Source organism: Mustelus asterias, chromosome 6 (assembly GCF_964213995.1).
Source record: "Mustelus asterias chromosome 6, sMusAst1.hap1.1, whole genome shotgun sequence".
In the NCBI taxonomy this organism is placed as follows: domain Eukaryota; kingdom Metazoa; phylum Chordata; class Chondrichthyes; order Carcharhiniformes; family Triakidae; genus Mustelus; species Mustelus asterias.
Window position 1 is genome coordinate 32,167,916 of NC_135806.1, and position 25,411 is coordinate 32,193,326.

At 42.5% G+C, this 25,411-nt stretch overlaps 1 protein-coding gene across 3 annotated transcripts in view; it reads right to left on the reverse strand.

The window, feature by feature from the left end:
• Positions 1–25,411, reverse strand: part of LOC144494796 (adhesion G protein-coupled receptor L3-like) — a 978,643-nt gene that overhangs the window by 113,588 nt on the left and 839,644 nt on the right. The window lies entirely within an intron of this gene.

Below are 25,411 nucleotides of genomic sequence, written 5' to 3' on the forward strand. Positions count from 1 at the left end.
CAGGAAACATATCACATTTCTCTTCCTTCCTTCAACACCTGCACCTGCAGCAACCACCCACCCCCCTCTCCCCCCCAACTCCCTCATTCCAACCTCTGACCCCAGAAATTCAAGACAGAAGAACAGAAGGAACATGACAAAACATTAGCGGAACAAAGTAATAGAAATTTATGGAGCTTGTTCTATTATTAGCAGTGAAAGAAAAAAATGCCACAGCAATGCAGAGTAAAGATCATTCCTGCCATGGAATGGGAATGATAACAAAGGAGAGGACTCTTCACCAGAAGAACAAACTGAAATTATTAATCCAGTCAGTATTCTCTGGAACATTGCAGTCTCTTCCATTTTTGAGAAAACTATAGCCTCTTGCTTTGAGAATATCATTGCTTCTAGTGTCTTGGTGTAGACTGAAAAAATTGCAAACACAATTGATTTTTTAAGCCTTCAGTTTTTCACATTCAATTACTGTTCAGAAAAATACATATTTACCTTAAATGGATCTTCATTTTGATTCAATTATGCAATGTGTTAGGCACAGCAAAATACATTTCCGAGCTGTACCCAAACACAACACAGGAATTTATTGCTTAATTTGTTGCTTATCATTGTGCTCTGCATTAATTACAAGCTCAACAGACTTTACTAGTTTTATAATGAAACCATATCCAGGTCCACATTAAGAAATATCAAAGTGAGATGGGAAATTCTAAACTGTTGATTCTTTCTTGCCCTGTTGAAACGTAAGCATTAATCCAACGGATCCCTGAAGGTATTGAATGTGGCTCCCATAATGCACTGTATTTAAAAAATGGTTTGTAGTATATCCTTAATAATCCATTTCTTGACTAAAGCAATAGATCTTATGAATATGTTGGAAAGCAACTTAGCTAAATCAATCCTGGGTTGCTAAGCAGCTCAGCAAACGTGAATATCTAAATAAATTTACTGGTTCTCCACACAGTTTGCTCTTCCGTCTCTATGCAAATGACAAAAGATACAATGAAGAAAAGTATTACAGATGGGGCCAAGTTTTAGTACATCTCAAAAGGCCACACAACATGACGTTTGTAAGCCATTCAGATCATTCTTACTTGATGAAGGGCCTGTTATCCTCATAGCTAAAGAATGCATGGATGCAAAGACAAAAACATCAACATTAGAAAATAATGGTTTCAGCTGAAAATAATATTTAAAAACGGAAGTTGAATAACCAGAACAAAATGTTTTGCAACCGCTCCACACCACCCAAGCAAATTGGCACACAGTATCAGGAAGCAGCTCCTCTTCACTGCTGGTTTAGTGAGGAATACAATCAGCAATATCTTACTGAATTTCCTATTAGCAACCCCAAAGGAAAAGCACTGTGGGCAGGTTTGAAAATGGATTATGACACTGAGATATTTCAAAGCAGTTTAAGCAATCGGATTTAATAATCTTATTCCAATAAACAAACTCATTTGATCTCTCTTTGAGTCTGGCTAAGCTCATAATTTAACTATTGCCAATTAACGACATCACTTAAGCTTTGGCAGAGCTGCCAGAGTGAGAAGATGGAGAGTTTAAATCCCATGGGAGACAATGAATCGAGCTCCAAATTCTGTGTGATGCTCTGTCTGATAGGTGTGCTTAACCACATCATATGGATGGTGGGAGCCCATAAAACCATCCTACCATATAGGACTAACCACTCTGTTGTCTGGTGTAAAACATGATTAAGGCTTGAAGAGAGTATTCACATTGTGGTCTGCCAGACTGAATTACCTTTCACTGGTTTACACTATTCTACAAAGGAAGATTGAGAAGGCACACCAACAACGGCGGTGTGTTATCTTTGAACTTCATGAAATGATTATTTTTATTGAACTATCCTGGACCTTATTCACCAGAACCTGAGCTTTGATCAAAATAAACTGTTCTAATTGGTCACAATGTTCTAACATGTGAAATTTTCTTCAGCATGAAGAAGCAGCAATGAATGTTCTCCAGGAAGAAGATATGCGAATCAGTGACTGATGAACATTAAAACAGTCACATGCAGTAAATGGGAAACTGGTAGGAGTACAATTGACGACAGCGCTCCGAGATTGTCATGAAACACATTTGAATCATTAATGTGCCTTGTTAAATCACATGGTGTGACTGTGAAAAAGGCATATTATTCCTCCTTATCTTTCTTGACCTTTCTGCAGTCTCTGACACAGTTTGATCAAATGATTATCCAGCTGGGTTGGACTGCACTAACTAACTAACTGCAGAATCTACATCAATGGTTTATTTTCTCATTCCTGCACCTCTAGCGTTCTCCAAGAATTTATCCTTGGTCCATTCCTATTTCTCATCCACATGTTGTACCTCATCAACGCCATTATGCAACCTCAACTTCCATACGTATGCTAATAACATCGAGTTCTACCTCACCACCGCCTCTTTTGAATCCTTTACAGTCTCTAACTACTTATCCAACATCGCATCCAGTACTGAATGAACAGAAATTTCCCCCAGTTATAAACATTGGGAAGACGGAAGCCATTGTCTTTGGCCCCCACCGCAATCTCCACTTCTTTCCCCCCCTCATTTTCTTGAATCGCCTGCAGTTTCACAACCTCCAGGACATCTGTGCTCCTCTAATTCCACCTTTTGGGCAACTCTGATTTTAATTGTTCCAACATTGGTGACCATGCCTTTAGTTGCCTAGCCCTAAGATCTGGAATTCTCCCCCTAAACCTTTCCACCTCACTTTGCTCTTATTTGACCGAGTTTTTAGTCATCTGCCCTAATGTCTCCCGATGTAGAACATGTCAAATTTGTTGCATCATGCCTCTAAAACGCACAATGTTCTGCACCATTTGCAATTCCTCAGATACTGAAGCAGTCAATGCTCATGCAGTAACACCTGGATACAATTCAGGCTTGGTGCTGTGGCAAGTAATATTTGGGCCTCACAAGTGTCAGACAATGGCCATCTCCAACAAGAGAGAATCCAGCCATCTCTCCTTGACGTTCAATGGCATTACCATCGCTGAATCTCCACCATTAACATCCATGAGGATTATCATCGACTAGAAGCTGAATTAGATCAACCACATAAATACTACAAGCAACAAGAGCAGGTCAAAGCTAGGAATTCTTTGGCAACTAACACATCACCTGACTTTCCAAACCCTGTCGACCATCTACAGCATGCAAATCAGAAGCGATGGAATACTTTCTACTTGCTCAGGTGAGTGTGGCTCCAATAGCACACGAAACCCAACACCATCAAGGATGAAACAGCCCACTTGATCAGCACCCCATCCACCACCTTAAACCTTCACTCCCTCCACCATGGATGCACAGTGGTAGCAGTGTGCACCATCTACAAGGTGCACCTAGATAACAAGGACACCTATGTCACACTCCTATTTATTGACTACAGCTCAGCCTTCAACACCATTATTGCCACGAAACTCATCTCCAAACTCCGTGACCTGGGTCTCGGCACCTTCCTCTGCGACTGGATCCTGAACTTCCTAACTCGCAGACCACAATCAGTAAGGATAGGCAACAACACCACCTCCACAATCATCCTCAACACTGGTGCCCCACAAGGCTGTGTTTTCAGCCCCCTGCTATACTCCTAATACAACTGTGTGGCCAAACTCCCCTCCAATTTGATTTTCAAGTTTGCTGACCACACCACACATAGTGGGTCGGATCTCAAACAATGACAAGACAGAGTACAAGAATGAGATAGAGAATCTGGTGAACTGGTGCAGCAACAATAATCTCTCCCTCATTGTCAACAAAACGAAGGAGATTGTCATCAACGTCAGGAAGCGTAAAGGAGAAAATGCCCCTGTCTACATCAACGGGGACGAAGTAGAAAGGGTCGACAGCTTCAAGTTTTTAGGTGTCCAGATCACCAACTGTCCTGGTCCTCCCATGCCGACACTATAGTTAAGAAAGCCCACCAACGCCTCTACTTTCTCAGAAGACAAAGGAAATTCAGCATGTCAGCTACGACTCTCACCAACTTTTACGGATGCACCATAGAAAGCATTCTTTCTGGTTGTATCACAGCTTTGTATGGCTCCTGCTCTGCCCAAGATCCCAAGGAGCTACAAAAGGTCATGAATGTAGCCCAGTCCATCACGCAAACCAGCCTCCCATCCATTGACTCTGTCTACACTTCCCGCTGCCTCGGCAAAGCAGCCAGCATAATTAAGGACCCCACGCACCCCGGACATTGTCTCTTCCACCTTCTTCCTTCGGGAAAAAGATACAAAAGTCTGAGGTCACGTACCAACCAACTCAAGAACAGCTTCTTTCCTGTCAAACTTTTGAATGGACTTACCTTGCATTAAGTTGATCTTTCTCTACGCCCTAGCCATGACAGTAACACTACATTCTGCATTCTCTCATTTCCTTCTCTCTATGAACGGTATGCTTTGTCTGCATAGCGTGCAAAAAACAATACTTTTCACTGTATGTTAACACGTGACAATAATAAATCAAATCAAATCACTGCAGTAACTCACCAAAGCTCCTTTGACAGCACCTTCCAAACCCATGACCTCTACCACCTACAAGGACAAGAAGCATGGGAACACCACCACCTTCAAAATCCCCTCCAAGCTACACACCACACTGTCATGATTTCTAATTATATCATTGTTGCTGGATCAAAATCCTGGAACTCTCTTCCTAAAAGCACTGTGGGTGTTCCTACACCAAATGGACTTGAAGCGGTTCAACGTGACGGTTCTTAAAAGGTAATTAGGGATGAGCAATAAATGCTTGCCTTGTCAATGACACATACATCCCACGAAGAATAATACAAAGTTTTACCTCCTTAAAAGGTGCTATGTAAATGCAGGATATTATTGTTAGGAAAGGAAAACTGCCTTTTTTTAAATCCATCTGGTTTATATAACACCAAATGTGGCGAACTCTTAGCTGTTTTCCAAAGTGGACTATTAATTCACTCAACATCAAGAAGGTTACTATCTTCTCATGGAATTGATGGTTGGCCAAGCTTTGATTCTCGGGATGTGGGCATCACAGGCAATAAAAAGAACCAAGAGAAACCATGGCCAACAAAGAACAAGAACAAAGAACAATACAGCACAGGTACAGGCCCTTCGGCCCTCCAAGCCCGCGCTGCTCCCTGGTCCAAACTAGACCATTCTTTTGTATCCCTCCATTCCCACTCCGTTCATATGACTGTCTAGATAAGTCTTAAACATTCCCAGTGTGTCCGCCTCCACCACCTTGCCTGGCAGCGCATTCCAGGCCCCCACCACCCTCTGTGTAAAATATGTCCTTCTGATATCTGTGTTCAACCTCCCCCCCTTCACCTTGAACCTATGACCCCTCGTGAACGTCACCACCGACCTGGGGAAAAGCTTCCCACCGTTCACCCTATCTATGCCTTTCATAATTTTATACACCTCTATTAAGTCTCCTCTCATCCTCCGTCTTTCCAGGGAGAACAACCCCAGTTTACCCAATCTCTCCTCATAACTAAGCCCCTCCATACCAGGCAACATCCTGGTAAACCTCCACTGTACTCTCTCCAAAGCCTCCACGTCCTTCTGGTTGTGTGGCGACCAGAACTGGACGCAGTATTCCAAATGCGGCCGAACCAACGTTCTATACATCTGCAACATCAGACCCCAACTTTTATACTCTATGCCCCGTCCTATAAAGGCAAGCATGCCATATGCCTTCTTCACCACCTTCTCCACCTGTGACGTCACCTTCAAGGATCTGTGGACTTGCACACCCAGGTCCCTCTGCGTATCTACACCCTTTATGGTTCTGCCATTTAAACTATAGGAGAGAACATACATAGAGCAACTCGACCTATCAAGCACAGTTACATAAGAACATAAGAACATAAGAAATAGGAGCAGGAGTAGGCCATCTAGCCCCTCGAGCCTGCCCCGCCATTCAATAAGATCATGGCTGATCTGACGTGGATCAGTACCACTTACCCGCCTGATCCCCATAACCCTTAATTCCCTTACCGCTCAGGAATCCATCCATCCGCGCTTTAAACATATTCAGCGAGGTAGCCTCCACCACCTCAGTGGGCAGAGAATTCCAGAGATTCACCACCCTCTGGGAGAAGAAGTTCCTCCTCAACTCTGTCTTAAACCGACCCCCCTTTATTTTGAGGCTGTATCCTCTAGTTTTAACTTCCTTACTAAGTGGAAAGAATCTCTCCGCCTCCACCCTATCCAGCCCCCGCATTATCTTATAAGTCTCCATAAGATCCCCCCTCATCCTTCTAAACTCCAACGAGTACAAACCCAATCTCCTCAGCCTCTCCTCATAATCCAAACCCCTCATCTCCGGTATCAACCTGGTGAACCTTCTCTGCACTCCCTCCAATGCCAATATATCCTTCCTCATATAAGGGGACCAATACTGCACACAGTATTCCAGCTGCGGCCTCACCAATGCCCTGTACAGGTGCATCAAGACATCCCTGCTTTTATATTCTATCCCCCTCGCAATATAGGCCAACATCCCATTTGCCTTCTTGATCACCTGTTGTACCTGTTATAGGTATCTCTCCATTATTACTCCAGCATTAGTAATTGTGAAATGATTAATTACGTTGACAGGATCTGCAAGGTTGTTTTAACCAGTAGAAGCCATAGATTTGCTTTTTGTTTTGAAATAAAGTGAGACAAAGTTTTTTCATGCTCAGCCCCATAATTCTTCAAACTAGATTGAATAAAATCAGACTTGGGAAACCAGATTTCCTAGGAAGTCAAATGACTAATTTCTCACATCAGCAGAATGTCAGACTGGCAGTTATTGTGCTTTGTAAACATAAACCATACTATGCATCTCGGCCCATTGTGACATTGGCTGGAAGTGATAAAGTGCTAATAGATTGCAAATTGTTGTTTTTAAAGAAGCTGTCAAATTGATTGTGCACTGAGACCAGAAACAACCATCTCAGGAGGAAGGTAGGGTGGAGTCCTTGAAGAGTATAGGGGGTGCAGGAGTAGAGTTAAGAGAGAAATCAGGAGGGCAAAAAGGGGACACGAGATTGTTTTGGCAGACAAGGCAAAGGAGAATCCAAAGAGCTTCTACAAATACATAAAGGGCAAAAGAGTAACAAGAGAGAGAATAAGCCTCTTAAGGATCAACAAAGTCATCTATGTACGGATCCACAAGAGATGAGTGAGATCCTAAATGAATATTTCTCATCAGTATTTACTGTTGAGAAAAGCATGGATGTTAGGGAACTTGAGGAAACAAATAGTGATGTCTTGAGGAGCGTACATATTACAGAAAAGGAGGTGCTGGAAGTCTTAAAGCGCATCAAGGTAGATAAATCCCCCCGGTCCTGATGAAGTGTATCCCAGGTCATTGTGGGAGACTAGGGAGGAAATTGCGGGTCCCCTAGCAGAGAGATTTGAATCATCGATAGTCACAGGCCTGAAGATTGTGCCTTTGTTTAAAAAGGGCTGCAGGGTAAAGCCTGGGAACTACAGGCCAGGGAGGCTTACATCTGTGGTGGGTAAATTGTTGGAAGGTATTTTGAGAGACAGGATCTACAGGCATTTAGAGAGGCAAGGAGTGATTAGGGACAATCAGCATGGCTTTGTGAGTGGAAAAGCATGTTTCATAAATTTGATTGAGTTTTTTGAAGGGGTAACCAAGAAGATAGATGAGGACAGTGCAGTTTATGTTATCTTATTTGGACTTTAGCAAGGCCTTTGACAAGGTACCGCATGGTAGGTTGTTGCATAAGGTTAAATCTCACGGGATCCAGGGCGAGGTAGCTAATTGGATACAAATCTGGCTTGATGACAGAATGTGGAGATGCTGGCGTTGGACTAGGGGAAACACAGTAAGAGAACAGTTTTAATGGTATTTGCTACCAAATAAACCTGTTGGACTTTAACCTGGTGTTGTTAAAACTCTTGACAGAAGCCAGATGTTGGTTGTAGAGGGTTGTTTTTCAAACTGGAGGCCTGTGACTAGCGGTGTGCCTCAGGGATCAGTATTGGGTCCACTGTTATTTGTCATTTATATTAATGATTTAGATGAGAATATAGGAAGCATGGTTTGCAGCTGACACCAAGATTGGTGGCACAGTAGACAGTGAAGAAGGTTATCTCGGATTTCAATGGGATCTTGATCAATTGGGCCAGTGGGCTGACAAATGGCAGATGGAATTTAATTTAGATAAATGCGAGGTGGTGCATTTTGGTAGATTAAACCAGGGCAGGACTTACTCAGTTAATGCTTGGGCTTTGGGGAGAGTTACAGAACAAAGAGATCTAGGGTACATGTTCATAGCTCCTTGAAAGTGGAGTCACAGGTGGACAGAGTGGTGAAAAAGGCATTCAGCATGCTTGGTTTCATTGGTCAGAACATTGAATACAGGAGTTGGGAGTTGTTGAAGTTGTACAAGATATTGGTAAGGACACATTTGGAATACTGTGTACAGTTCTGCTCACCCTATTATAGAAAGGATATTATTAAATTAGAAAGAGTGCAGAAAAGATTTACTAGGATACTACCGGGACTTGATGGTTTGAGTTATAAGGAGAGGCTGGATAGACTGGGACTTTTTTCTCTGGAGCATAGGGTGATCTTATAGAGGTCTATCAAATAATGAGGGACATAGATCAGCTAGATAGTCAATATCTTTTCCCAAAGGTAGGGGAGTCTAAAACTAGATGGCATAGGTTTAAGGTGAGAGAGGAGAGATACAAAAGTGTCCAGAGGGGCAATTTTTTCACAGAGGGTGGGGAGTGTCTGGAACAAGCTTCCAGTAGTAGTAGCAGAGGCGGGTACAATTTTGTTTTTTAAAAAGCATTTAGACAGTTACATGGGTAAGATGGATATAGAGGGATATGGGCCAAATGTGGGCAATTGGGACTAGCTGGGCCGAAGGGCCTGTTTCCACGCTGTAAACCTCTATGAGCCAGTGTTAAGCACACAATAGGCTACAAAAGGACAGGATGAAGCCTTTTAAATGATTCACAATCCAGCCATCTTCAACAAGTCACATGGTGGCACAATGGTTAGCACTGGTGCCTCACAACACCAGGGACCCAGGTTCAATTCTGGCCTTGGGTCACTGTCACCTGGTGTGGAGTTTGCACATTCTCCCTGGGTCTGCGTGGGTTTCCTTCGGGTGCTCCAGTTTCCTCCCACAGTCCAAAGATGTGCGGGTTAGGTTGGTTGGCCAGGTTAAATTGACCCTAGTGTCAGGGGGATTAGCAGGGTAAATATGTGGAATTTAACAATCAATACATTTTGGGAACAGGGCCTGGGTGGGAATGTGGTCAGTGCAGACTCGATGGGCCGAATGGCCTCCTTCTGCACTGTCGGGATTCTTCAGTTAAATGATTAAACATGACTGATAATTTTCTGGTGAGGAAATACTTCATAACTCCCTTGAAATAAATCAAATTTCTGAAGCTTGAAATGTACTTCCATTTTGTTTTAAATTATAGGGGAATTTGACACGTATGACAAAATAATTAAACAGGGCTGCTGCAAACACATCGAATGCAATTTGGGGATAAAATCCGAAGAACCAACATTACCCAATTACAGATTTTACTGGTTTAGTGATGGAGTGGGACCAATCTTTATGCACCCACGGTTATATAAAGTAAAATATTTCCTTTGATGTTGTTACAATAGGGAAGATTTTTTTAAGCTAATTCTCCAACGCATTGTTCCTGAATAGGCTTTCAGTAAGGCATAATGATCACTGTCAAATTGTGATACTGTGACTACTTGAAAAGCACTGAGCCATATAAATGCAGCCTCTATCTTTCTAAAGTTGAACTATTAGCTGGACAGAGTATGTTGAGCTAACATGAAGGTGCCACTCAGGTTATTATCTGCAAGTAATTTGGAGCATTGAATTAAGTACATTATAAGCAGTTCAAGATATTTTTCCCCCAAAAGTGTAGAACCAAACAGCCTTATAACAACATTACATGGTGCATTAATGTCACTTTAAGCAAGGTATCATGACAGATGCATTACTGCATCAAGTTGGGTGAGAGTGTGCTACTGCAGCTACTCCAGCTTGCATGGTAAAGTAGCACATTTTTGTTGGTGTGCAAGGTGGCAGGGAAGGAAAAATACAAGAGCAAAAGGTACATTTTAAAAGTATGCATCAGATAAACTAAAATATAAAGACGTCATCAATAAGCTGAAATGCTGTCATGCAACATTAATGATTTTCTCAGAAAACTAATGGTTTTAGGCAGCATACGCAAAACATTTTTCATTTTTAGATAGGTTTTCAGAATTAAAAATGCCGAAAAGGTTAAGAAAATAGCCTTTCGTTGGTGTCAAGCAGGAGTTACTTTTCAATTATGTTGCAAGGGCTGAGAAGGAGGAATGGATCATACAACATCAGTATGCAGTTGTACATTCTAGCTGTGAGTTGTACATTCTAGCTGTGTTATATTGACAAAATGAACAGCGTACTAACTATAAACTCTCAACTAGGGCTGGAATTACATCTTTTACACACGAGTTATTTTAAATAAATCAATTACTGTTACAAAAAATTGAAAGATTAATCGCCTTCTTTGTTCGGTGCTTTGGAAGAATGCCCTCTTACAATACATTCATAAAATGATGACTGGACATAATATGCACTGTGTGTCTTTGCGTAACGAAATTTCAGTGACATTCAGCCAATTGGGGTAAAGCAAGACTACGCCTAGATAAAGGTACTTAGATTTATATAGTGTTCAATAGTGAAGAAACACTCTCGCAGTCTATTATAGTCTTATTAGTTAGGATCACGTCAATATTGTAAATCTTCAGCTTTTGCTGGCACTGTATTATGATGCACTCTGTGTCAGAATCATGTAGAAACATTCCAGGATTATCGATCAATAAGGGATTTGAAGCTTCATATAATATTTCAAATAATAATATTTATTTTCCAACGCAAGTGCAGTGCTGTGGTACAACACATCCAGGGCAGGGAAGTGATGACTCTGTCAAGGATTTTCAGGCTGGTATGCCTGCTAACTGCAGGATTGATTGCCAGAATTGGCAGTAGCTATTCGATTCCTCCTGGTGAATAACTTACATGGTAAACTATTTCATAAAGGTTCTTTTTTTTATAACTGAAGCAAGATAGCAACTATTTTCTTCATCGTCTCGAGATTGAGCAATGAGGGAGACAGGGGGTTCAGGGTTTTGAGATTACAGACTGCAGTAACAGTGGCAGGTTTGTTCATGAAAAGGATAAGGACATTTCTAGAAACTGCAGGCCAGAGAGTTTAGCATCAGTAGTGGGTAAAGTTTTAGAAACAGTATTCGTGGGGACACACACAAGAACAGGCAGTTGGGAAGGTTAAATTAATTAAGGTTTGTAAAAGCTAGAAGTACCTTGTTGAAGGGAATGTAATAGAGATTATCCACATTGAGTAGAAGGAAGTGTTTGTATCATAGAAAGGGTGGAAGACGGTGTACATACATACGCATGCACGCGCACACACACACTCTAACCCCTCCCCTTTCCACTGGGCATGTTTTCGCCAGGGGTGATAGGTTACATCAAATATATTGGCCAGCTAGCTTCTCATTCACCCCTGACCCTTACCCATAATGGGAGTATGCATAAAGCATCTATTAGTCCACCCACCATATGCTGGGTAGTGGCAGGCGGATGAGAATGGGAAGGCTCTTTTCTTTTGGTGAAATAGCTGGAAGCGGGGTTAGGGCACAGCATTTGTGTGGGCTGGGGATACCATCTCCCTCCCCAAGTTGTTACCATCCTTTCCCCCTCCTGTCACACATTTTTTGCCTCCCCACCCACCCACACCCTCCCAGGTTTCTCAAACCCTCTCCTCTCCTAAAACCAGGACATGGGTGTACACCTTCAATTTCCATGGGGCTTCCTTGCAGTTGCAAGAATAGCCACTACTGAGTTCTGGCGCTGCTGTGACTGCTAGAACCATCAGCCAATCAGATTGGCTGGAAGCTCTCAAGGCGGGACTTCCTTCCCGTGAGGGATAGAAGTCCCACTCTTAGCTTGTTTTGTGTATCTGGAACATGTTATTGTACGTCGGCTTCAGTTAGCATTGGTTGGTTTGGAGCCAACTTTTCTTTCAAGGTGGGTGAGCAATATGCTGCCCCTCCCTCCTTCCTGCCATTAAAGTCAAACAAAAGTTTTCGGCTAAATTAACAGTCACTTGAGCATATATGGGTTAAATAAGGATAGCCAACAAGGTTTTCTTAGGAGTAAATTGTGTTTAAATAACTCGCTACAGTTTTTAGAAGGACGGACAGAGGTTGATGAGGGTAATGCTGTTGATGTGGTGCACACAGACTTCCAAAAAAATATTTAATATAATGCTGCACAACGGTCTTGTGAGCAAAGTTATAGCTCATCGCAATATGGATCTGAAATTGGCCTAGTGACAGGAAGCACAGTAGAGGCTAATGGAAGATTTTCTTATTGAAGGAAGGTTTGTTATGGGATTCCCCAGGGTTAGTGTAGGGACCCTTGCTTTTCCTGATAACTATTCATGAGCTAGGCTTTGGTGTACAGGGCACAATTTCAAAATTTGCAGAGGCTATGAAACTAGGAAGCATACGAATCATAAAGAGGATAGTGCAGAACTTCAAAAGGACAGAGTCATAAAGATTTACAGCATGAAAACAGGCCCTTCAGCCCTTTTCCATGCCACCCCTTTTTTTTTTAAAGCTAGTCCCAATTGCCCGCATTTGGCCCATATCCCTCTATACCCATCTTACCCATGCAACTGTCTAAATGCTTTTTAAAAGACAAAATTGTACCCACATCTACTACTACCTCTGGCAGCTTGTTCCAGACACTCACCACCCTCTGTGTGAAAAAATTGCCCCTCTGGACACTTTTGTATCTCTCCCCCCTCACATTAAACCTGTGCCTTCTCGTTTTAGACTCCCCTACCTTTGGGAAAAGATATTGGCTATCTAGCTGATCTATGCCCCTCATTATTTTATAGACCTCTATAAGATCACCCCTCAACCTTCTACGCTTCAGAGAAAGAAGTCCCAGTCTATCCAACCTCTCCTTATAATTCAAGCCATCAAGCCCTGGTAGCATCCTAGTAAATCTTTTTTGCACTCTTTCTAGTTTAATAATATCCTTTCTATATTAGGGTGGCCAGAACTGTACACAGTATTCCAAATGTGGCCTTACCAATGTCTTCTATAACTTCAACAAGACGTCCCAACTCCTGTATTCAATGTTTGACATAGACAAATTGATGGAATGGATAGCTAAGTGGAAGATGAAATTCAATGTGGAGAAATATGAAGTGATTCATTTTGGGCAGAAGAACAAAAGGAGAATATAAAATAAAAGGTGCAATTCTAAAGTGGGTGCAGGGTAGTCCTGGGTGTATTTGTGCAGACAGTAAGAGTTTTAACAACACCAGGTTAAAGTCCAACAGGTTTATTTGGTAGCAAATACCATTAGCTTTCGGAGCGCTGCTCCTTCGTCAGATGGAGTGGAAATGTGCTCTCAAACAGGGCACAGAGACACAAAATCAAGTTACAGAATACTGATTAGAATGCGAATCCCTACAACCAACCAGATCTTAAAGATACAGACAATGTGGGTGGAGGGAGCATTAAGCACAGGTTAAAGAGATGTGTATTGTCTCCAGACAGGATAGCCCACAAGTCCAGGAGGCAAGCTGTGGGGGTTACTGATAACGTGACATAAATCCAACATCCTGGTTTAGGCCGTCCTCATGTGTGCGGAACTTGGCTACCAGTTTCTGCTCAGCGACTCTGCGCTGTTGTGTGTCGCACACATGAGGAAGTTAAAGCATATAGCATCCTAGGCTTTATTGATAGGGCTGTGGAATACAAGAGTCAGGAAGTTATGTTGAATTTTCATTGAAAGAAATCATAGAAACCCTACAGTGCAGAAGGAGGCCATTCAGCCCATCGAGTCTGCACCGACCACAATCCCATCCAGGCCCTACCCCCACATATTTACCCACTAATCCCTCTAACCTACCCATCTCAGGACTCGAAGGGGCAATTTTTAACCTGGCCAATCAACCTAACCCGCACATCTTTGGACTGTGGGAGGAAACCAGAGCACCCGCAGGAAACCCACGCAGACACGAGGAGAATGTGCAAACTCCACACAGACAGTGACCCGAGCCTGGAATCGAACCCGGGGCCCTGGAGCTGTGAAGCAGCAGTGCTAACCACTGTGCTACCGTGCCGCCGCTTTTTTCATAAGATACGGTTGGAAAAATAAGCAATGATGACGAGAAAAAATTTATTCACGCAGTGAATAGTTAGCATCTGAAATGCACAGCCTGATAGTGTGGTGGAGGCAGATTCACTTGAGGCATTTAAAAACAATTAGATTGTTATCTGAAAAGGAAGAATATGCAGGGTTACAGGGAGATGACAGGGCAACGGGACTCAGTGAATTTCTCATTCGGAGAGCCAGTGCAGAGACAATGGACCTACTGGCTCTTTTGTGTTACAACAAATCTGAGAGATCAGAATGCAGGGTAAAATTTCAAAATTTGCCAATGATTCCAATCTTGCAGGATTGACACAGAGTAAGGATAATACCATTCAACTGCACAGGACATAGATATGCTAGCAGAGGGAGCAGACATGTGATGAATGGAATTTAATACAGGTGATGCATGTTGGCAGGAAAGTTAACTTAATGGCACTGATCTCTCAGATTTGTTGTAACAAAAAGGGTGTACTGGGGAGAGGAACTTGGAGGTTCATGTGCATTGATCATAATAGATGACAAGATGAGAGAGTAGTTAACAAAGCATATTCATTAAAGTAGTATTGATTACAAATGCACAGAAGTAATGCAAAATCATTGTAAAGCTTCGGTTAGGCCAAAAGCATTGTGTCCTATGATGGTGACCACACTTTAAGAAAGATATGAGAGTCCTTGAGAGGATGCAAGGAGATTTATTAGACTGGTTCCAGGGATGAGGGATTTTAATGACAGGGTGAGGGGTTGTTCTCCTTGGAAGAAAAGAGGTTGAGGAGAGATCTGACAGAGCTATGCAAGAATATGCCTGGTTTAGATAAGGTAAACAAAGGAAAGTTGTCCCATTAGCTGATGATACAAGGACCAGAAGAGGCAGAATTATGATTTTGGGCAAGAGAAACAAGGAGTATGTGATGAGGAACTTTGTTATGCAGTGAATGATAACAACCTAGAACTCTCTGCAATTGAGGGTGGTTGATGCAGAGTTGAATGGTGATTTCAAAAGAAAATTAGTTTAATTTATTCTTTCATGGGATGTGGGAATCACTGATAAGGCCAGGATTTCTTGCCCATCCCCAATTGCTCTTGAACTTCTTTTATTAATTTACAAGATGTGGACGTCACTGGCTAGGCCACCATTTAATGTCCATCCCTAGTTGTCAGTGAGAAGATGGTAGTAAATTGTCTTCTTGAGTAGTCCCTGAGGTGTAGGTATATCCACAGTGCTGTCAGGGAGAGAATTGCAGGATTTTTACTCAGCGACAGTGAAAGGACAGTGATATATTTACAAGTCAGGATGGGGAATGACTTGGAGGGGAACCTACAGGTGGTGGTGTTCCCAAGTATCTGCTGCTCTTGTCCTTCTAGATGGGCGGTCGTGGATTTGGAAGTTGGTGTCCAAGGAGCCCTGATGAGTTCCTGTAGTGCATCTTGTAGATGGTACACACTGTTGGTATTGTGCTTCGATGGTGTAGGAAGTGAAAATGTGCAGCTGGGGTGCTAATTGAGCAGCTGTTACGTTCTGAATGGTGTTGAGCTTCTTGAGTGTTGACGGAGTCGCACTCATTCAGGCAAGTGGAGACCATTGAATCATACTCCTGACTTGCACCTTTTAGATGATGGACATGTTTTTGGGAGTCACGAGGTGAGTTACTTGCTGCAAGATTCCTTGCCTCTGGCCTGTTCTTGTAGCAACATCATTTACATAGCTAATCCAGTTAAGTTTCTGGTCAGTGATAACCCCCAGGATGTTGATAGTGGGGTATTCAGCAATGGTAATGCCATTGAATTTCAAGGGGTGATGGTCAGATTTTCTCTTATTGAAGATGGACATTGTCTGGCACTTGTTTGGCACAAATGTTACTTTTCACTTGTCAGCCCAAGCCTGGATATTGTGCTGGTCTTGCTGCACTTAGATATGGACTGCATCACCATTGAGTGGCGTGCTATACCATTTCAGAGGGCAGTTAAAAATCAATAACATTGCTGTGGGTCTGGAGTCACATGCAGACAGCAGATTCTCTTCCCCAAAGGGTATTAGTGAACCAGATGGGTTTTACAACAATTGCCAAAGGTTTCATAGTCACTATTGCTGAGACTAGCTTTTATATGCCAGACTATTAATTGAATTTAAATTCCACCAACTGGCATTGTTGGGGAACCCTTGTCCCCAAAACATTAGCCTGGGCCTCTGGATCACTCATCCAGTGACATTACCACTACGCAACCATCTTCCCCTAATAAATAGGCACTTGATGAAATTAAACTTGCAGGGCTACAGGAACATATGAGGGGAATGGGATTAACTGGATTGCTTTGTAGAGAGCCAGTGTAGGTTGAATGGTTTCCTTCTGTACCATAATGGTTCGATAATTCAATTAAGAGTTGGCTACTTCTACCAGGAGACTGCAAGGTGACTCGCTGAGCAGATGCTTAAGGCTTTTGCTAATGGTGTGAGAGCTATCATTAATCTCTCTAAATAGTTTCTCTGCAAGCTCGTGGAGAACCAATATAGCTGGTAATCACAAATCAATGAGATTATTTAAATACTGATGACTGTCATTTCAACCCTCTTCAAGAAGACACCAGCTCTTACCCATGCCATTCCACATTAACGGAGCCATCATAAAATCGATAGCTGAAACAAGCAAAGAGAAAAACACAAAATAGAACAGAATTGTTCATACCGATTCCCATGAATAGATACACATTAATGAACAGTGTAAAATTAAAATGGAGAAAAGAACTGGACCATCAAGGGAAAAAAAGGTAAACTTAGAGAAACATTGACTGACTTTATCTTTTTCAAAGCCCATTATTATTTCTGTGAAGATATTCTTTTTGCTGGTTTAAAAACCATTCAGTTCAAGACGATACCTATTACTTATAGGCAACTTAAACAAAGACAATTTTCAGAAAATAATGAAATTCCATGGAACTGATGTGTTTTACTACAATGCGTACTGGCGAGAAGTTGAATCGACAACTGCAAATTATGACATATGAAAATTGAATAACTTAGTCAAGAAGTTTTATACCAATCTGTACCTGTTAATATTTTAAAGCATCAACAAAATTTAGGATAAAGTATTGATGCTCACCATTATTAATGGTGAAATTCAAACATAATCAATGGTATAAAAAGTCATTTCAAGTATGGTCACCCAAATTTGCTATCCTCATAATGCCAGTCACAGAGCCACAATATGGCTATGCCACAAGCTGCAGTAAATCGTCCACTGTTTTTTCTGCATTCATAATACAGTATTGCATTTAATAACCAAAACTGACATTTCACCACATCACCAGCCCCTTCAGCATTTTGATTAAAAAGTAAACAGCCCTAAAAACAACCTCTTTTGGATAAAATTCAAACCCCCGATAAGCAAATAACCATCTTACCAAGTCTAGTATATCACTTCAGACTAATAGGAAGTGTAGGAATTTTATAAGCATTCAAAAGAAAAATCAATCCACTCAAAGCACATTGTTCCCTGCAAACAAATTGGCTAAGCACCTACAATTTCATACAGCGCAGAAGGAGGCCATTCAGCCCATCGAGTCTGCACCGTGCACAATCCCACCCAGGCCTTATCCCCATAACCCACGTGCATTTACCCAAGCTCGTCCCTCTGACACAAAGGAGCAATTTTAGAATGGCCAATCCACCTAACCTGCACACCTTTGGACTGTGGGAGGAAACCTACACAGACATGGGGAGAATGTGCAAACTCCATATAGATGGTGACCCAAGCCGGGAATCGAACCCAGGTCCCTGGTGCTGTGAGACAGCAGTGCTAATTACTGTGCTACCATGCCGCCCATAGGTTGAAAGTTTTTACAGCTCTATGAGTTTTCAGGTTCTCAAATGGCCATGTTGCTCACTGATCATTAAAGCATCTCCTAAACAAAAAGCATATCGATAAGTGTTAAAAAGCTTTGGGCGTTAAATTTTCCCTGAAAAGTCCTGATGAATAATTTATTTATTTTAAAAATGAGCACAATACTGAAAATGCAACAAATAAAACACAGGATGAAATCAAACAGATGACCTGCGAGTTGACAGGACAGATTCATTTCACTTTTCAAAATCATGTTCATCTGAAAGGTGGGCTCCAATTCTCAATGAGCAACAGTGATTATTGTGAAAATGCAGCAAGTGTCCAATATAATAGTTGACACACTCCTATCATCTGAGGGAGGTTGAGAGAAGAACAAAATGAAATGGATATATTTGAGGGGCCACAAGGAATAATATCTTACAAAGAAAACACAGTCTATATTCCGGAGACATCTCAATGTAATGTTCAATATTATGGTCAATTGCATTAAAGCAGACTGCTTTCTATTCTCTCAAAAGCATTGCAGACCCTGGTCAATTCTTAACCAAATAATAATTTTCAAGCCTGTGCCCCTGCCCTCCATACTCAATAGGTTACATTCTGGTTATAGCAATGACTCAATAAGTAGTGACTCCCATTTAATCAAATCCAAATGAATATCAATATGATCAGAGCAAATGAAGAGGTGCAATGATTACATCATTAACTGTTGCAGATCTGTGATCACCACAACAGGTGAGATGATTAGAATGGAAAGCCTTAGTAAGTTGTACAAAGAACAAAGCAAACTACAGCACAGGAACAGGCCTTTCAGCCCTCCAAAGCCCGCACTGACCATGCTGCCCATCTGAACTAAAACCCCCTACCCTTCCGGGGACCATATCCCTATTGCCATCCTATTCATGTATTTGTTCAGACGCACCTTAAAAGTCACTATCGTATCTGCTTCCACTACCTCCCCCGGCAGCAAGTTCCAGGCACCCACCACCCTCTGTGCAAAAAACTCGTTAAAAACTTGTGTTTATAACAAGGAGTATTCTGCAATCGGAAAAATGAGTCACATCCACACATAGACATAGAAAATGATTTCTGCTCCAGGTTTCCCTCTTTCACTAAGCCTTTGAATACGTTGGACTGAATGTTACACTCCCCTTGGAATGGGTTGACAGGCAGGCAAGGTGCATATAATTGGGTACAATGTCATGGGCACCATTAAAGGTGTCATAGAACATAGAAAAACTACAGCACAAACAGGCCCTTCGGCCCACAAGTTGTGCCGAACACATCCCCACCTTCTAGACCTACCTATAACCCTCAATCCTATTAAGCTCCATGTACTCATCCAGGAGTCTATTAAAAGACCCGATTGAGTTCGCCTCCACCACCAGACGGCAGCCGATTCCACTCGCCCACCACCCTCTGTGTGAAAAACTTACCCCTAACATCTCCCCTCTACCTACCCCCCAGCACCTTAAACCTGTGTCCTCTCATAGCAGACATTTCCACCCTGGGAAAAAGCTTCTGAGAGTCCACCCGATCTATGCCTCTCAACATCTTATACACCTCTATTAGGTCTCCTCTCATCCTACGTCTCTCCAAGGAGAAAAGTCCGAGCTCCCTCAGCCTACCCTCATAAGGCATGCCACTCAATCCAGGCAACATTCTTGTAAATCTCCTCTGCACCCTTTCAATCTTTTCCACATCCTTCCGATAGTGAGGCGACCAGAACTGAGCACAGTACTCCAAGTGGGGTCTGACGAGGGTCTTATATAGCTGCATCATTATCCCCGGACTCCTAAACTCAATCCCTCGATTGATAAAGGCCAGCACACCATACGCCTTCTTAACCACCTCCTCTGCCTGCGGGGCCGATTTTAGAGTCCTATGGATCCGGACCCCAAGGTCCTTCTGATCCTCTACAGTACTAAGAGTCTTTCCCTTTATATTGTACTCCTTCGTCCCATTTGACCTAACCATTTGTCTCCTTAACCACCCTTGCCTCCACTAGAATTTTACATGTGACAGGAGAGATGGCAGGTGGCCTGCCCACCATAGACCAATTAGTATCCAATTAAGAGTCTCTGGTAAACAAATTGCCAGAGAGGTACCTCCTTTACGGTATTAGAACATAGAACATAGAACAGTACAGCACAGAACAGGCCCTTCGGCCCACGATGTTGTGCCGAGCTTTATCTGAAACCAAGATCAAGCTATCCCACTCCCTACCATCCTGGTGTGCTTCATGTGCCTATCCAATAACCGCTTAAATGTTCCTAAAGTGTCTGACTCCACTATCACTGCAAGCAGTCCATTCCACACCCCAACCACTCTCTGCGTAAAGAACCTACCTCTGATATCCTTCCTATATCTCCCACCATGAACCCTATAGTTATGCCCCCTTGTAATAGCTCCATCCACCCGAGGAAATAGTCTTTGAACGTTCACTCTCTCTATCCCCTTCATCATTTTGTAAACCTCTATTAAGTCTCCCCTCAGCCTCCTCCGCTCCAGAGAGAACAGCCCTAGCTCCCTCAACCTTTCCTCATAAGACCTACCCTCCAAACCAGGCAGCATCCTGGTAAATCTCCTCTGCACTCTTTCCAGCGCTTCCATATCCTTCTTATAGTGAGGTGACCAGACTGCACACAATATTCCAAATGTGGTCTCACCAAGGCCCTGTACAGTTGCAGTATAACCCCACGGTTCTTAAACTCCAACCCCCTGTTAATAAAAGCTAACACACTATCGGCCTTCTTCACAGCTCTATCCACTTGAGTGGCAACCTTTAGAGATTTGTGGATATCTTAGAAGAAATCTTAGAAACCCTACAGCACAGAAAGAGGCCATTTGGCCCATCGAGTCTGCACTGACCACAATCCCACCCAGGTCCTACCCCCATATCCCTACATATTTACCACTAATCCCTCTAACCTACGTATCCCAGGACACTAAGGGCAATTTTAGCATGGCCAATCAACCTAACCCGCACATCTTTGGACTGTGGGAGGAAACCGGAGCACCAGGAGGAAACCCACGCAGACACAAGGAGAATGTGCAAACTCCACACAGACAGACATGGACCCCAAGATTTCTCTGTTCCTCCACAGTCTTCAGAACCCTACCTTTGACCCTGTAATCCACATTTAAATTAGTCCTACCAAAATGAATCACCTCACATTTATCAGGGTTAAACTCCATTTGCCATTTTTCAGCCCAGCTTTGCATCCTATCTATGTCTCTTTGCAGCTTACAACAGCCCTCCACCTCATCCACTACTCCACCAATCTTGGTGTCATCAGCAAATTTACTGATCCACCCTTCAGCCCCCTCCTCTAAGTCATTAATAAAAATCACAAAGAGCAGAGGACCAAACACTGATCCCTGTGGCACTCCGCTAGCAACCTGCCTCCAGTCCGAAAATTTTCCATCCACCACCACCCTCTGTCTTCGATCAGATAGCCAGTTACCTATCCAATCAGCCAACTTTCCCTCTATCCCACACCTCCTTACCTTCATCATAAGCCGACCATGGGGGACCTTATCAAATGCCTTACTAAAATCCATGTATATGACATCAACTGCCCTACCTTCATCAACCAAATCCCAGGTATTCCCTGGGCCCTTTGGAAGCCCTCCTGCAATCTAATCCCGCACCTATATTTTCCTTGCAACCTGTCCTCTGTGTTTCCAACTCCCTTGCCAGGGAATTCTAGCTTTGCTTTGGTGATATCTCTCCCTGACTTACCTCAGTGTCCAGATCCAGCAGCGATCACTGTCAGGCACTGGATGCAGTTCCAATCGCTCCAAGTGCTGCTGCCGGGACCTGAGAGATGTTGGCCATTTGATTGGTTGGCAGGTCTCAGAATTGGGACTTTCACCCCAGATGCAGGTGGAAGTCTCGTCTCAAGACACTGAATGACTTGCAAGCATTAAATCAGGATGATCAACTATGCTGATTTTTCCAGGATCCTCCTGTAATTTGGCATCTTACTTTATTGGATCAGTCCTTCCTGAGATATGTTTAGCCAGGCCCTTCTTTTGTATACGCATTGGGTGTGGCAAGTTTGGGGCTGTCCTCTGAGTGACCAGAGGGTGGATCCCACCAGACAATAGCATCAGGGTAGGGATGCAATGCCCTCCCCAAGCCTGACAGGTTCACCAACACCCAGCACCCACATGGCTAATCTGCAAGCCACCAGAACAGGAGGTAAGCTCACCCTTCAGTCTTTAAACTTGCCTTGTGGGGTTGGGTGGGGTGCCGGGAAGAGGAGCGGGGATCTTGACCAAGTGTAAAATTCCATCTATCATTTCCAGAAGGTTCGGGAAATTCATTACCTGTAAACAACTGGATAGTTTTCCTTTAAGCTCTTGAAGGTTTTGAGGCTACTTACACAAAACATTTCTTCAAAAGTTTAAATTGGTGGATTAGAATAGTAAACTGCTGCGTATTTCTTTGAATCAAATTATACATGATTTGTAGAAGAAACAGCTTGATGGGTTGAATGACACGTTCTATTGAATTTGAAGTTCAATATTTCTGTCATGTATCCAATTAAGTTACAAAAGAAAAAATAAGGATTTGAAAACTAATAACACTATGAATATGAACAATTAACATCCTCACCAGATTTTTAATTCAAAGGGAGTCAGTGTGGATCAGCCCAATAAATAAAACAAAATTCTCTTTTCTGTTTTTATTTGATTCTCTACATTATAGGCTGACAAAGCAAACTGAAAAATCATTTAAAGATAAAAATAGAAAATGCTGGAATTGCTAAGCAGGTCTGGCACCATCTGTGGACAGAGAAAGTGAGTTAACATTTCAGGTTAACTGATTTTGATTTGCAAAATAATTTAACTCTGTCTCACTAGGGCGGCACGGCGGCAAGCACTGCTACCTCACAGCGCCAGGGACCGGGATTCGATTCCTGGCTTGGGTCACTGTCTGTGTGGTGTCATGTTCTCCCCGTGTCTGTGCGGGTTTCCTTCGGGTGCTCCGGTTTCCTTCCAGAGTCTGAAAGACGAGCTGGTTAGGTTCATTGGCCATACTAAAAGTTCCCCCTCAGTGTACCTGAACAGGTGCCGGAATGTGGCGACTAGGGGATTTTCACAGTAATTTCATTGCAGTGTTAATGTAAGCCTACTTGTGACACTGATAAATAAACTTTATAAACATCCCTTTTATACATTACAAAAAAATTAATTCGCACAAGTTTATTACTTTTCCGAGATGGGTCCCGGGATCCAAGTGTGTCAAGTGGGTGGCAGAATTTACAATACAAAATCCTTCTTTCAGACAGGCAGAATGATGCTTTGGGCTTGCAGTGAATGGCAGGTGCCATTTTAATATAATGCTCAGACCTTCGACACAGTAAGGTAACAGCAAGTTCAGCAACTTTGTGCCTTCCCCACTGCATAATTGGCTGGGCCCCTTGACTGTGCATAGCTAATCAACTGGCTGTTGCATGATTGCATGTGACCAGCCATCCTGTCTCCAAGAAGAAGTTCTGCTGACTTTCAGTCTTGCCATTGGAACACTCATTCCTGCAACAAGATTCTGCCTCACATCAACATTTAAGGATATGGATTTCCAATGGAAAAGAGGATGCATGGCATTAGGATTATTATTCATGTGGAGGGAAAGCACCAGCACAGAATGGGAAGGATGAATAGCTTGCTTTCACATTGAAATTTCTGTATAATTACCTAGGAGTGCACAGAAACAGAAGATAGGAGCAGGAGGAGGCCATTTGGCCCTTCGAGCCTGCTCCGCCATTCATTAAGATCATGGCTGATCATCCAACTCAATCACCTAATCCTGCTTTATCCCCAGTGATGCTGACAGAAGTTCCAAATGGGAAACAATTCATTTCTCACTGCTTAAAGCAAAATTAATCAACCAAAAGCAGATATATTAAAAGGAAAAAAATGCTGAAGTAGACAGAATATGTGTTGTCACACAATTGTCGACATACACCACACAATGCTAGGGTTTGTTTGAGAGTGACAAAGATCATGCATCACAGACTATTGTGCACCACACAAGAGCTGGATATTAATGCAATTCTCAAAGGCATTGAACATTAATTTAATGTTACATGAGTATAAGATCACAGCGTGGAAGGATATTCAACATTCTTGAGAAAGAAAGACTCAAAAATTAATTACTTAATTTTTTGACATTTTAAGATAAGATAATTGAATGGAATAGTAAACTGCTACTTATTGCAGTAAATCAAATTTCAGTTCCATGGTCTTACTGAGATAGAAGTTTCTTCAGTATTTGATTAAGCTCAATGAGGCTGATGCTGATAGCAAAGCACTGCTATAATTCACAAGACAATCATTTTCTATTAAATTTTAGAACAATCCCCAAATCCCTGATATCACGTGGCGTATCAATGGCATAAACATGCAAATCCTATTAGGCACTACTTCAAACTCCATCTCGAAGGCTTATCATATTATCTGGGACAGGCTAGCCTATTGTTTTGAAATCATTGACACATTGTCAGCATTATTTGCATATTTTGACAGATTTAAAAACTTATTTCTGCTCACCTTCAGCATAACATCAGCAGAAACCCTAGGCAGAATTTTATGGTCCCTCATCAGTGGGTTTGCAGGCAGGGTGGGAGACACCGTAAAATTGCCCAGGTGGCCCTCCTGTCATCCTCCCGTCCAACCCAGACATGTGCACAATTTTACAGCTCGCCTACTCTCGCCTCCATTGAAGCCTTTAAGAGCCACTTCCAGCCAGCCTCAATTTTGTGGCTGACAAGAGGAGCTGAGCAGTTGGGTGGGAAGTCCAGCAGGATATCCTGCTTTGGCCTTGGGCAAAGAACAAAGAACAGAGAAAAGTATAGCACAGGAACAGGTCCTCCAAGCCTGCGCTGATCATGATGTCTGCCGAACTATAACCATATGCACTTGCGGAGCCCGTATCCTTCCATTCCCATCCTATTCCTGTATTTCTCTAGTTAAATGCTGCTATTGTATCTGCTCCTACCATGTCCCCGGGCAGTGCATTCCAAACATTCACCACCCTCTGTGTAAAAAAACTGGTCTCACACATCTCCTCTAAACTTTTCCCCATGCACCTTAAACCTATGAACTCTAATAGTTCATTTTTCTACTCTCGGAAAGAGCATCTGACTATCCACAATTTCATTGCAGTGTTAATGTAAGCCTACTTGTGACACTAATAAACAAACTTTATAAACATCCCTTTTATACATGACAAAAAAATTAATTCGCACAAGTTTATTACTTTTCCTAGATGGGTCCCGGGGGTTGAAATGAAGACAATTTAAACATA